The 14,794-nt window shown below is 38.0% G+C and overlaps 1 pseudogene; it reads left to right on the top strand.

Moving 5' to 3' along the window:
• The window catches only part of LOC141655108 (putative fructokinase-5), an 83,397-nt pseudogene that overhangs the window by 13,009 nt on the left and 55,594 nt on the right, over nucleotides 1-14,794 (top strand).

Below are 14,794 nucleotides of genomic sequence, written 5' to 3'. Positions count from 1 at the left end.
AGCTGTGATATTGTTTAGTATAACCTGTGATATTGTATCTGAGTCTGTGAGTCCAGTAAAAGAGTATCACGAGTTATACAAAACAATATCACACCTTACAATAAACAATATCACTGGTTGTACTAAATAATATCACGAGTATATATATATAAATTTCGGACCGTTAATATATTTCGAAAATAATTAATTAATCAAGTAAAATTTGACATTAAAGTATTTAAAGTAAAAATAATTCAAAGAAATATAATTTTATTATATTTTGAAGAAAAGTATTTATTTTGATAGTTTTGAAATGTTTAAAAATAGTTTAAACCGTGTAAAATCTTTTATTTCGAAATAAAGGCGTATCGGGGGGAAAATGACAATTCTTTTGAACGTTGGGTAAACGAATTTGGAAATGGGTAGTATAAATATTCAATTTTCTTGTAATCCCATGTTTAAAAACTTTGGTCTTGACGAAATTTGCATTTGACTTACGGTTTTAATTATTATCGAAACGAGTCAAAACCAACTCGAAAAATCCCGACTCAAACCCGACTCCCTCCTTTGTTTCTCCCTTTCCCGCGGACCAAACCCCCCTTCCCCTTCATTTTTCTGATTTTTCTTCTATCCTTCATCATCTTCAACTTCTAATCTTACAAACACCATTTTTACATAAAATCAAGCTAATTTGGCCATAATTTCTTCGTTTCTACTCGGATTTTCACGAAATTTACCTTTCCGGAATCCCCTCGCCGAGATCTACAACTTAGTATGTTCTAATTTCAGTTTTCATTAAGTTGTTTTAAGACAAAATTTCGGTATTTTCGGTATTTGTGCTTATTTATGGTGTTTTTATTGTTTAATTAGGTGAAGATTTGGAAGACGAGTTCGGGGACTCGTATATTGTAGAGGATAGCGGCTAGTTGTTGTTAGGGTTTCGGTTTTGAGGTGCTAATTGCTCTTTTTCTAGCTTAAGGTAACATATTTCGAGTTACTCGACGAAAGATCGTCACATGCTTTGTTGTTTTTGTATGTTTGGTGATTTTTGTTTGAGTAGTAGTTTTCACATGTTAGAATTTGTTGCATGCATGCTTAATTTGTGCCTTTTGTTAGTTTAAATTATCAAAGTTGAATTGGGGACGATTAATTAATGTTCAGACGGTCTTTTACTAAACAAAAATGGAAAAAAATGGTGGTGTAGGGGGACGGCCAAAGCCGCAGAGCCCACGGCAGCCCACGGCCGGCCTTGGGGTTGGCCCGGGTTGGTCCGTTGCTTGTTTCGCGGTTTTCCTTGCAAAATTTGTCATTTCAGGTTTATTAATGATATAGTTAGTATGAGTACACTTTAGGAATTGAATCATATAAGTAATAAAAATTATGTTAATGGTAAAACTATGCTTATGTTAATAGTTATCACATGTTAGAATAGTTTACAAAATGAATTTGTAAATAATAGGCTCAGAATGAATTGTATAGGGATAATTGTAATGTTTTGTTGATTGTGCCGAAAACTGAGACTTAGTCCCTTTGACTGATGCGATGTCAGTTAATTGAGTGATTGGTCAGCCGCAATTTAACCCGCACTCGCCGCAGGTGGGGTTGCGGGTAAAAATTCGGTTGTATGAATTAGATAATCGGCCTTTTTCTTGTTTTAGGCCATTTATCAAGCTTTAGTTCACATGTATAGCTTATTGAATTTAATATTGTCTTGTATTGTAGAAATGGCCCTAGTTTCCCCTAAAGCCTTTAATATTGTTAAAATTGCTAGAATTAGAAATTAGTATTGAATACTTATTGAGGATATTGTTGGGTTGTTTGCTGAATAGACATTTATATAGCCTTTCACATGATAGAATGTTAGCATTTAGGTGGGTAAGTTGGACTTTTTGGTCCTCTTATGGTTAAGTGGGTGTCTTACTTGACTTGTGTGGTGAGTCTTGTGTGGTGTGGGCTAAAGTATTCAAGCTGGGACTAGCTGGGACTAGGTCCTAGGTGAGTATTTCGGCCTTCATCATAGATAGGTCTTTATAGTCTTTGACGAGTATATGTTCACTGCTTGATAGCCTTTGTGTTCCTGACTAGTGGATTTATATCCAAGTTGGGGCATGATCTCAGTTACTTATTTTGATAGTAAGTGGTCAGCTTAAGTACTAGCCAACCCTTTGGTGGACTCCTTAGGGTACTCACTTTGTTTTAGAAAAATTGTGGGTCTTGGGTGCGGTGGTGTGTATCCGCATGTCTAGGTCTGCGCAGATTTTAGGCTAGGGTTGTGTTGTCTCTTGGCCATGTTTTTATTAATATTAACCGCTGAGCCAAGATACCGGTTCGATTACCTTCCCTACCTCGTGGTATAGACTCGAGTTACAAAGTGACTATTGACGGGACTAAGAACTTATGCCTGTCTTTGATATATTGCCCTTTCTTGTTTGATGATTCTATGAATCATAGAAGGTGAGATGCAAGCCGGCTATGGTTGATAGAGTTTGGATTACAATTTGTTAAATTTTTCACATGTTAGTTTAAATTAGTCAATTTAGCATTCATATGTTAGGATGCTTGGAAATTAGATGAATTATCATATAGTTTACATGTTTTACTACATGTTACATTAATTATGACGATTCGTGGCTGGGAGGACTCGAAGTTACTCCCCACTGAATTGTGGCTTTCGTGTTTGTATAAAATGCGATTGACAGGTTGTTGATGCTTAGTTGGGGTCACAGACGAGCTAGTGAGCAAGGAACCTTGGACCTAGTTTGGCTTTCTTTTGTAGAAACCTTTTATCTTTTGGTTATGTATATAACCTTTTAACTTTTGGTTTTGTATATAATTTGAAGGGACATATGTCTCCCTTTTCTATTTTGGGTTGTATCATTATGTATTTTCTTACCTTTAGCGGTGTAAGTAAGTTAGATTGTTAGCAATTGCAGGTTTTGGCACCCGTCTATTGGGAACGTTGGAAATGTTGTGATTGGTTTAGGAAATTTTTTTGAAATTACAGGTTTTTGGCTAGTTGAACCAATTACAAACATATCCTACCAGTTTTTCCGTAGAATTTACGCGTTTAATTATCGGGTTATTTAAGGGTGTCACATATATATATATATATATATATATATATATATATATATATGTATAGAATTAGGATCACATGAGTCCACCCTATCTTTTTGAGTCCCGTGAGTCCACTTATGTATCACACGCTCTACACAAAAATATCACGTTTCTTTTTAAAACAAAAAAAAAACAATTTTTTTTTTTTTTGTAAAAAAAAGCTGTGATATTGTTTAGTATAACCTGTGATATTGTATCTGAGTATGTGAGTCCAGTAAAAGAGTATCACGAGTTATACAAAACAAGATCACACCTTACAATAAACAATATCACTGGTTGTACTAAATAATATCACGGGTTATACTATACAATATCATACCACTAAATCTAAAATATGCAAAACTAGTTCTCTAAAGCTTGCACGTTATATCATTTTACAGCGGCCATTACAATGGAAGTTAGTATTCATACATCTATATTTCATTTTATGATGAATTTATTTTCAGGGGCTTACTTTTTTTTACATTAAAAAGCGTCAATCACGACGAGGTTAGCGGGTCAATAAATGACGAAGGAAGAGGATTACATGAGAATAAAACCTGATTTTAAAGTTAATCCATTCTAGTGAAAATAATACTCTTCAGATCCATAGCAAACAAGTTGTCTCCTTAAGTCTATATGCAAAGGTTTTGTATCACAGAATTGACTCCAACCAGGGGATTTGCTGCAGAATTTGCAGGTGCTTTTGTTGTTCTTTTTGCATCAAAACTCGGATTGTCAATCTCAGCCACTCATATGCTTGTGGGGGCAGTAATGGGAGTGGGTTTTGTATGTTTCTTGCTGTCTTATACACCTCAATCTTGACCAGGGCTTTATCTTTTTTTATAATGATTACATTCTTAGATAATAGAGGATTATTTGATGTATGAGATAAATTTCAAGACAGCCTCGTTTTTTTGTTGTGTGTCGAAACAAAAATTTTCTTCAAGTGATATTCTTGTGTACAACGTGCGATACATAACTGGACTCATGAGACTCAAAAATATAGGTGGACTCACCGGATCTTGCCTCTATATAGAAGAAGGATCAAGTGAGTCCACTTTAAGTCATTAAGTCCATAAGTCCCATTTAGAGCCCTTAGATTGTGAGGATGAATGGCTAAGATTACACCAAAAAACAACTTATAACATTATAATAATATGTAGACTAATTACCTCTCTCCTTAGGCTGTTAGACTTACTGTTCCATTCTGCATGTATGTTCCTCTATCAGTCACTTGCACGTTATTCAACTTCCCTCCACTATCTCATACAACCTCCTCATAATTTCAAAAATCCGTCCTTCCTTATTCCTGTCTTTCATCTCACATTTCTTCATTTCTTTTCTATTACTTACTGTTCCATTTCTCTTGCTTACCAAATACAACAATTCCATTTTATTTTCTATATTTTATCGCATTCAAACCCTTGTAGTTCCTATCTTTGTTTCTTTACCTCACTTTGAAGGTAATTCATTGATCATCCTTTATTCTTTTCTTTGTTGTAATTTTTTAATTTTGCAAATTATGCTTGAGTCGTAATTGTTATATTGCGTGTTTCAATTTTATTGCGTGTTTCAATTTATGTGATTTTATTGCGTGTTTGAATTTTTAATTAAATTCATAGTGTAAATCTGAATTGATGGGTAGTGTCAATGTATTTGTTAGGGTTTTAATCAAGCCTATTTTTGGGGATTGTAAATATGATGTAATTGGGACTGTGAATGTGAGGACAGCCCAAGTGTAACTGTGAACCAAAAAAAGTGTAAATGTGAACAAATAGAAAATGTAAATGTGAGGATAGGAGAAGTGTAAATGTTATCAAATAAAGTGTAAATCTGACTCAATTGGAAGTGTAAATGTGAAGATATTCAAAGTGTAAATGTGAGGATAGAGTAAGTGTAAACGTGAACACTAAAACTGTAAATCTGACTAAAATGGAACTGTAGATGTGAAGATAATGGAAGTGTAAATGTGAGTGTAGGAGAAGTGTAAATGTGAACAAATAAAGGGTAAATGTAAAGATACTGGAAGTGTAAATGTGAGGATAGGAGAAGTGTAAATGTGATCAAATAAAGTGTAAATCTGTCTAAACTGGAAGTGCAAATGTGAAGATAATGGAAGTGTAAATGTGAGGGTAGGAGAATTGTAAATGTGAACAAATAAAGGGTAAATCTGACTAAATTGGAAGTGTAAATGTGAAGATACTGGAAGTGTAAATGTGAGGATAGGAGAAGTGTAAATGTGAACAAATAAAGCGTAAATCTGACTAAAGTGGAAGTGTAAATGTGAAGATACTGGAAGTGTAAATGTGAGGATAGAGTAAGTGTAAATGTGAACAAATAAAGGGTAAATCTGACTAAATTGGAAGTGTAAATGTGAAGATAATGGAAGTGTAAATGTGAGTGTAGGAGAAGTGTAAATGTGAACAAATAAAGGGTAAATCTGACTAAATTGGAAGTGTAAATGTGAAGATAATGGAAGTGTAAATGTGAGTGTAGGAGAAGTGTAAATGTGAACAAATAAAGGGTAAATCTGACTAAATTGGAAGTGTAAATGTGCAGATAATGGAAGTGTAAATGTGAGTGTAGGAGAAGTGTAAATGTGAACAAATAAAGGGTAAATCTGACTAAATTGGAAGTGTAAATGTGAAGATACTGGAAGTGTAAATGTGAGGATAGGAGAAGTGTAAATGTGAACAAAAAAGTGTAAATCTGACTAAATTGGATGTGTAAATGTGAGGATACTGGAAGTGTAAATGTGAGGGAGTTGAAGGAGTTTATGGTTACTAAGTATGATGTCTATGACTGTTTCATGTTACCTGTTGGTGAGAGAGAGATGGAAATAGTACCTACTGGACATATGCCTAGTGCTAAAGATGAAAAATATGTGCGCATAAAACAACTGTGGCGCAAAAAGTTCAAAGTGAAATCAAATTCTGATTCTATTCCTTTAGGAGACGTCTTCAATTATATTGAGTCAGAGCAATTCAAAGATGGAGGTGATGAATTCTGCCGCCTGTTTGTGCTTCATAGCATTTCATCATTCCTTGCGCCGACATTGAACAACGGCATTGAAATCAAACTTTTGAAAGTGGTTGAAGATGTGAGTGCCATACCGGAGTATGACTGGTGCTCGTATGTATTAGAATGTTTAGCTAATGCTGCAGCCGAGGGTCGCAGCGTGCAGTCACATCTGCTTGGTTGTATCCCTTTCCTTATGATTACTTATTTTCAGCGGTATGATTCCCGTGGCAAGAGTTGCCCAGATGGCCTTCCACTTATTCATGTTTGGGATCTGAAAACTCTATCGAAGAGGTTAAAGGATGAGCTGGACGTGGGTCCACTGGGTCGACTAACTTTGTCGAAGGAGAAGCACCCGCAATGTCAAAACAAGACCCCTGATGAGAAGGACACTGGTAATACGATGTTGGCTATAGCTGGTGCGCCCAAGGCGCCATTGGCAAGCCCTACGCCTCTTCTGATTTCAACGTCGGGTACATCACCCGATAAGAAGTTTATTCAGATTGAACTCCCTCTCGGTGTTGAAGATGACGATGAGTTGAAATTTAGGGCTGTAGATGTAAGATTTATGTTATGAATGTTTAATTAATCGCATATTTTTTTAATATATATATATATATATATATATATATATATATATATATATATATATATATATATATATATATATATATATATATATATATATATATATATATATATATTGAGCAGGTATATTTTGTGTATCTAGACTCTTAAATATTTTTTTGTTACCAACTGTAGGGTGTACACGAGCTGTACTTGAAGATTCAAAGGAACGCTGTGGCCTTCTATTCCTGGTATACGGATGCAGCTGCAATGCTTAAGAATTTAACAACAGGTCTACTTCTTCAACTGATCTTGTTCCGTCATAAGCGACGCAAGCTTTTTTTGAAGGTGCAAAGTTGAAGGAATATGTTGAAGAAGTTAGAAATTTAGCTTCCCAAATGAAGAAGTATAATGATAACGCTCCCTCATTGTCAGATGTTGGGAAGGTGGCCAAGAAAAAAACAAAGGCAAGCAAGAAAAAAAAGACCAAGGTTCCTAAGTTCGAGTTTACGCCCACTATAAAGCCTGTATCACTTGCAGAAGATTCTGATTTGGGTGATAAAGCAGGTGATGCGGCGATGTCACAGGTAATGGAGACCGCTGATTTCTACAACACCGCTGAACTTAACGAAGCCTGTCGACGAGAGGAAGAGGAATGCGGGCTAGATTTAACCGATGACTTGACTCAATTAATTGATCGGCAGATTCTAGAGAAAATTTATAGCCCGGATGAAGTTGAAGAAGCTTACACAAAGCCCTCATTGAACGAGGAGCAGGAAAGTTTGGGATGGGAAGTGCCTGACACTAGTGGTGCCCCTGAGAAAGCTGAACATGTTGTTGAGAAGTGTAAGTCAGAAGCAACGAATAAGGTTGATGCGGATGTGGTAGGTCAGTCAACTGAAGATGGTTCATCTTCAGTTCAACTAAAATTTATTTTAACTGCTGATATTGAGAACGCCGCAAGGTTTTGAGATATTGGTCATGGTGGTGGTGAAGCGGTAGAGGGCTGCGTACAGATAGGTGAGGATGAGATTGTGCAGGGTATGGATATGGAGCTGGCTCAAGAACATGGGTCTGTTTCTGGTGAAGGGGAGGCGTCTTTTTCAAAAGTAGCGAACAAGGTGGATGCGGATTAGTAGTCCTGTCAATTGAAGGTGGATCATCTTCATTTCAGTTGAAATTTATAGTGACAGCTGATATTGATAACGCGCTGAAAAAGTTGACAGACAGCGGTGACAGTGAAGTGGCACAGGGTGGTGCACCGAGAGAACAGGACGAGGCTGTGCAACGAATGGATATGGAGCCGCCTCAAGATCAGGGGACCCGCCGTGGGCCTGAATCAGTGGTGGTTGGACTAGTGCCTGGCGTGGTTGTGGATGTTAGCGGTGCACCGACAGTCCAGGATGAGGCTGTGCAGGGCATGGACATGGAGCCACCCCAAGATCAGGGGCCCTGCCGTGGGCCCGAACCCCTCGTGGTTGGACTAGTGCCTGGTGAGGCTGTGGATGTTAGCGGTGCACCGGGAGTGGAACAGCCTGTTGACCGACGCCAAGTTAGTGGTACGAAAGCACCGGATGGTGAGCCTGACGTTGTTTCAACCACAGTCCGTGAAGATGCATCGCAAGAAGGGTTAGAGATTGGTAGTGGCATGGTCAACGAGCAAGGTGAGGGCCCTACTGCATAACCCGGTTATCCTGGTTCATTTCAGAATGATGACAAGCCGATGGATGTTGCAGAGGGAGCAGATAAGGTGGTTGTTGAAGCACCCTCCTCTGAGTTTAAGTTGCCGGAATTTCAGTGTACGTTTATATCTACTGCAGAGCTAGCTGAGGCATTTAAGGGGGTTCCAGGTGAGGATTTTGGAGTGACTGATGCGGCAGGCCCTTCTGAACCAGCCGTTCCTGCGGATGGTCGGGAAATTTATGTCCCCCGGAGTAATATGGATCACCACCCTTTCCTATTTCATTCACATGAGCCCTTACAGTGCATGGAAGTGGTCCCTGAGAATCTGACTTGCACCATGGATTGTGGGGAACCCATGCCCGAGCAGGGCTTTGTTACTGTATACCTGCAGCTGAATAAGAAATTATTTAGGGGTGTTTTTAAGGAAAGGAAATACGTCCTGGACTACGTATTTAACAAATCAGAAGCTTGGTTGAAAGGGTGAGTCGATTAATTTCTATGTCAAACATATTAATACTTATATGTTGTCGTAACCATGTTCGCCTTATATAATTTTTTCTTTTTTTGTAGGGAAGAATTGGCAGTTTTTTCAGACTTTTTCTTCGTGTCACGGGAAGACATGTTAACCCTTGAACCTGGACAAGAAGTTATGAATTCTGTAATCGATTGTTGGTGCCTACTAATCAATAAGATGATGTATGACCAAACCGCACGATTGCATCCTCTCGTTGTTTCTTCGGGCTTAGTCACACCGTACTTGTCCTATCCTCACTCAATGCAATTTTTATAATTCCAATTTAATTGTAACGTAAGTGTCTAAATTTAATAGCGCTGCCCTTCGTTTAAATAGAGCCCTGCACTGGATATTTGGAAAGCCAAGAAGAAAGGAATTGTTCTTGACAAAAAGGACGAAATCTGGGCTGGGTGGGTTGCTTGGATTCAATCATGTTTGTCTCCATTTCAACTTGGATCTGATATGGTAAGTGTAAATGTGACCTATTGTGAAGTGTAAATGTCATCACACCGAAAGTGTATATGTGATTTTCACAGAAAGTGTAAATGCCTGGATGTGATTAAGAAGAAAGTGTAAATGTCATGAAATATGAAGTGTAAATGTGATACATAGTGAAGTGTAAATGTCATGATGTATAGTGTAAATGTGATTATATAGAAAGTGTAAATGTGATGACATAGCGAGTGTAAAGGTGACTAAATAGAAAGTGTAAATGTCAGCACATATAAAGTGTAAATGTGAATATATGTAAAGTGTAAATGTCATGACATATGAAGTGTAAACGTGAGACATAGTGAACTGTAAATGTCGTGAGATATTGTGAAGTGTAAATGTAATGAAATATGAAGTGTAAATGTGATACATAGTGACGTGTAAATGCCATGATGTATAGTGGAAATGTGATTATATAGAAAGTGTAAATGTGATGACATAGGAGTGTAAAGGTGACTAAATAGGAAGTGTAAATGTCAGCACATATAAAGTGTAAATGTGAATATATGGAAAGTGTAAATGTCATCACATAGGAAGTGTAAATGTGAGATATAGTGAAGTGTAAATGTTATGACACAGGGAGTGTAAAGGTGACTAAATATGAAGTGTAAATGTCATGACATATATAGTGTAAATGTGAATATATGGAAAGTGTAAATGTCATGACACAGGGACTGTAAATGTGACGAATTATTGAAAGTGTAAATGTGAAATTTTACTGAGTGTATCTTTTATGTCTTTGTTGTTACATCCGCCAGGTCTTCATCCCGATCTTATCTAGCAATAATGATCATTACAGCTGTGCATGCATAAACTTCATTTCCGAGCAGATAGAGTATTTGGACAACCGTCGATACGACGATGATTTTGAGAAGCTTCCATATTTTGAAATTTCCCGTATTGCGGTAATAATTATAAATAGCATACCTTAATTTGTTCTTTAGTGTTTATGTATTCTAGAATTGTAAACACTGTTTTTAAATTGACTTTTTTGTTTTTAAATTCCTTTTACAGTGTGATTTAATGGGTGAGTATCTGGAGTCTAAAGGGTTTGTCAGAGGTTCAAAGGTTGCCGGGTTCAAATTTGTCAATGTCGAATTTAAATGGCAAGGTACGGGTTATTCTGCGTTTGATTGCGGGGTGTACATGATGATACACATGCTGCTTTTCAATGGGAAGCTATTTGACTGCGCCTTAGGTGAGATGGACGTTATCAATCTCGTCCGGGCTGAAGTGGTGTCGATTCTTATCCTGAGTGACCATAACAAAGTGAAGGAGAGCGTTCGCGCAAGGATAACCCAATTCAGGGAAAAGTATGGTCAAGGTCTGAACCCGGTCTCCAATGTTGCACAGAAGCGGAGTCTGGATAATAAGGAAGAGATTACGTACAGTAAACGTCCCCGTGTTGCAGTCCCACCCCCTAAACGCGTAGAAGGAAGCCCTGTGGTCAATCCTGTAGCCATACAGGCGGAAAGCAGCCCCGTTGTTGTTCAAGCGTCGCGCATGATCGTCGAGTAGCCAACCTTTGTCAGCCGTACGGAGCCGTCCCCGGGGTGGGGGGGATGGCTTGGGTTGCTCAATTGACTGTGGGGCTGCTGGTACGCAGACTCTTGTTGTCTCGACCTTCTTACGGAACAATCAAACCTTGGTCAGGGGTGTTCGATCACGTCGAAAGCATGCGGTGGACTATTGCTTGTTAGACGACTACAACTTTGAAAATTCGTTAGTACCTGCCAGACTCTTATAATAGGGCCAATTAGTTACGATATTTAATTTGTGACTACTTCTCAATTTCTTACTATTATACGTGTGTTTTATTGCAGCGAATCAATCTCTTGGTACAGTAGGCATGCTGCGCTGCGCCGATCCGACATCATGACCATGCTTCCTGAGGTTGTAATGTCGCCTGTTGTCATTGAGTCGTGGGTGTTTCTTTGAACCATTTGGAGTCTTTGAATACTTACTTCCTAGGATGGCCTTCTTTGGGATACGTCATATGGTACACCCCCCCTCCCCCCGCACAAAGCCTAAAAGTTATACATTAGTTCTTACTTTTATTATGTAGTCTCACTCACTTCTCTGAACAGGAATGTATCATGCAGCTTTTGGATATACGTGAAGCAGGCTCACAGTCTAATGACATCACTGATCGGCTGTATCACATTTGGGATACCTTCATCCAGGACTGTTGATACGTGCATTTTATATAGTCTTTTTAGCCTATTTTATGCACGTATTTCCATGCTTTTATAGTAGTTTATTGCTACGAAATGCCCCGAATATGCTACTTTGGGTTATCTTGTCTTATTTGCAGGAATGAACCAGATAGTAGTGAAATCAAGCCATTTATCGTCCGTTTTGCATGCATTTGGAGGAAGAGTGAATTTGGAGCGGAATTATTGCTGTCTTGGGACGCGTGAAGCTGTTTCGGGAGCCAAAAGGACAAGTCAAAGTCAAACTAACGAGAATTATGAGCTGCTGAAGTTAGTATTCACTCGATCGAGCACTTTACTAGCCGATCGAGTGGTTTTAGATTCAATAATTAGTCGATCGAGTACTTTAGTTGGTCGATCGACCAGTTCCATATTAGTGTTTAGTCGATCGAGCACTTTGTTTGGTCGATCGAACGGTCTGAGCCTTAGTTTGCTCGATCGAGTGGTTCTAAACCACTCGATCGAGTGGATTCTCCTACGGGCTTGGGCTTTTTAGTTTATTTCCGTCATTAGGTTAAATAATTCCTATTTTCTTATAAATAGGAAGCTAGGACGTCAGTTGTAATCTCTCCTTCTTTCCTCTTACTCTGGTTCGGACGCTGTTTTCCCTTTTACTTTATTCTTCCTTAATTCCAGATTTATTTCAGTAACATTTCTCTCCTTTTTCCTCTTTAATTTAATGTTTATTTCTCTTCCTCTCTTTATTATTTATGTACTTCATTTGATTATGTCTAGCTAATTCCTTTAATATGTTAGGACTAGGGAAGCCGTGGTAGCAATATGTTAGGATTGACATGATCAGATTAGTTTTGCGATAAGAATTGTATTAAGCAATATAATTGTCATTAAGTTGAATGAATGCATGCATGAGACCAATTTAGTTAGTTACCCCCGACCTGGATCGAAAGATTGGAAGGGAAGGCTTGCTTAATTACAATAGGTGATACCTAATTAGGGCGGAAGCTAAGTTAGGGAGACCCTAGGGCGATTAGAGACCGAAAGGGTATAATCGTAGGTTTAAGGACCGAAAGGTGACGACCTCGCTCTTCTTATCAATAATTTAATCGACTCAGTTGACCCGATAGTGTAGCTGCCACGGTAGACCGATTCCTAGCATATTTCTCTCTTTTATCTGATTTACCCTTGTATTTCTCCTTTATTTTCTCTTATTCTTTTCCCTCTTGCCTTAATATCTTTAGTCTAGTCAAAACATTTCAAACCCCCCAATTGTGACATTAGACAGATAGAATAGACAAGTAGATAGTAAACCGCCTCCCTGTGGAGATCGACCCTACTTACCGCTGACTTCTGTTAGTAGTAGCTAGGTATTTATTTTTGGTACATAACGACTGTATCAACTGTGATAAAACTTTCAACCTGAATGCCGAGTTTATCTTCGTACCTGTCAACATTGGTGGGCACTTTGCATGCGTGTGTATAAATTTTGGACAACAAACTGTTGATCTCCTTGACTACCAACATCATGCCAACTGGGATCAGTCTGAAATGTGCAATGTTACTCGCCAAGTGGCATCAGCTGTTAGCGATTATTTGCATGTCAGAACGGACAGGGGATATGAGATTACTAGCTTTGAGCATCGGCAAATCCCGTTCAGGCGCCAAACACTCCTTCCTAACATAACAGAATCAGGGATTTTCTGTATGATGTATATGCTGATGTACGAGGGTCAACCTTTTGAGCATCCAGACTTAGAGAGGAAGAAGAATCGACGGTACTTGGTAGTCGAGTTGGTGGCGACGCTTGTTCTAGCTGACATAAATGTCAACAGAGACATTTTTGAAGCAAAGTTGAATGGGTTTATCGCTGGAAAAGAAGATTTATGGGCCAAGTTACAAAAGAAGTGCAAAATTAAGGCTGTATTATCGAAAAAGTGAACAATTTGTGGACATATTTTTTTTGAAATGTATTTTGTTTGGCAATCTTGAACTTAGAAAAGAATGTTTTGCACTGTGGTTGGCAATGTTTGCAAGTGTAAGCTTTACAGTAATGAAGTGTAATGGTAAATTACACTAATGAAGTGTAATGGTTGACTATTTTTTGGCAGTTATAATCATAGTTTTTTCAAAGTGTAAATGTGACTAAATTGCAAGTGTAACTGTTATCACACTTGTAATTTAGTCACATTTACACTTTAAGTGTAAATGTTAACACACTTAAAGTGTAAATGTTAACACTGCCAGTGTCAACTTTATCATCTTGAAAGTGTGAATGTGAACACACTGAAATTAAATTGAATGCAGTGTAAATGTGGTGACATGGGAAGTGTAAATGTGGTGATGACCCAAGTGTAAATGTGAACAAAAAAAAGTGTAAATGTGAACAAATAGGAAGTGTAAATGTGAATATAGGAGAAGTGTAAATGTGAACAAATAAAGTGTAAAACTGACTAAATTGGAAGTGTAAATGTGAAGATATTCAAAGTGTAAATGTGAGGATATAGTATGTGTAAATGTGAAGTTCTTTGGAAGTGTAAATGTCTTGACATGGTAAGTGTAAATGTTAACACCAGTTATTTGAAAATAAGTGTAACTGTTACTTGAAATAACATAAGTAATCCAAAATAAGTTCAAGTAACACAATGTTTGGCTATCTAATAAAACAGAGAGATTTTGGTCTTATGACAGTGTAACTCTAACGTTGGTGTTACTAAAAGTTACACCAACTGCAGTTCAAAGTTACGCTGCCATGAGACCAATTCCTTATCGCCCGCTCCAGTTATAGCACATCAAAGTTTTAAGTTACACACTCAAAATATATAGAGCAACACTTGTCACTGATCTGACGTCTATTCTTGTTCTGACTCCAGCTCTTCCTCCTCCTCTCCTTCATCCTCTTCTCAGTTCGAGACGACCCCCTTCGCACAATGGCGTGTGTGCTGAGAAGGGGTTTAGGGCGTTTTCTCTTGTCGTGATTTGTCATTCTCTTGCAATTCTTACACTTACGTTTGGGTTTCCTAGCCAACACCATTGCTTTTGTTTTGGCTGACAACAATCTTTTTCCGGTCCCCTTATTTTTCGAATTCTTTGGTGGCAATATAGTCACTACCTCAGATGCCGTACAATTCAGAAATTTCTCCATTTGTTGATTTTTATTCAACACTTCCCCTAATGGTGACAGGGAGTGTTTAAATGATCTAATTACAGCGGAAAAGCTGTCAACATCAGCTACTCCTTTGTCTCGAAGGAGCCCTACAGCTTCATGAACTTC

This window comes from Silene latifolia, chromosome 5 (assembly GCF_048544455.1).
Source record: "Silene latifolia isolate original U9 population chromosome 5, ASM4854445v1, whole genome shotgun sequence".
NCBI classification, from domain to species: domain Eukaryota; kingdom Viridiplantae; phylum Streptophyta; class Magnoliopsida; order Caryophyllales; family Caryophyllaceae; genus Silene; species Silene latifolia.
The sequence above is the reverse complement of the archived record's forward strand: the minus strand, read 5'-3'. Positions and strand labels throughout refer to the sequence as shown.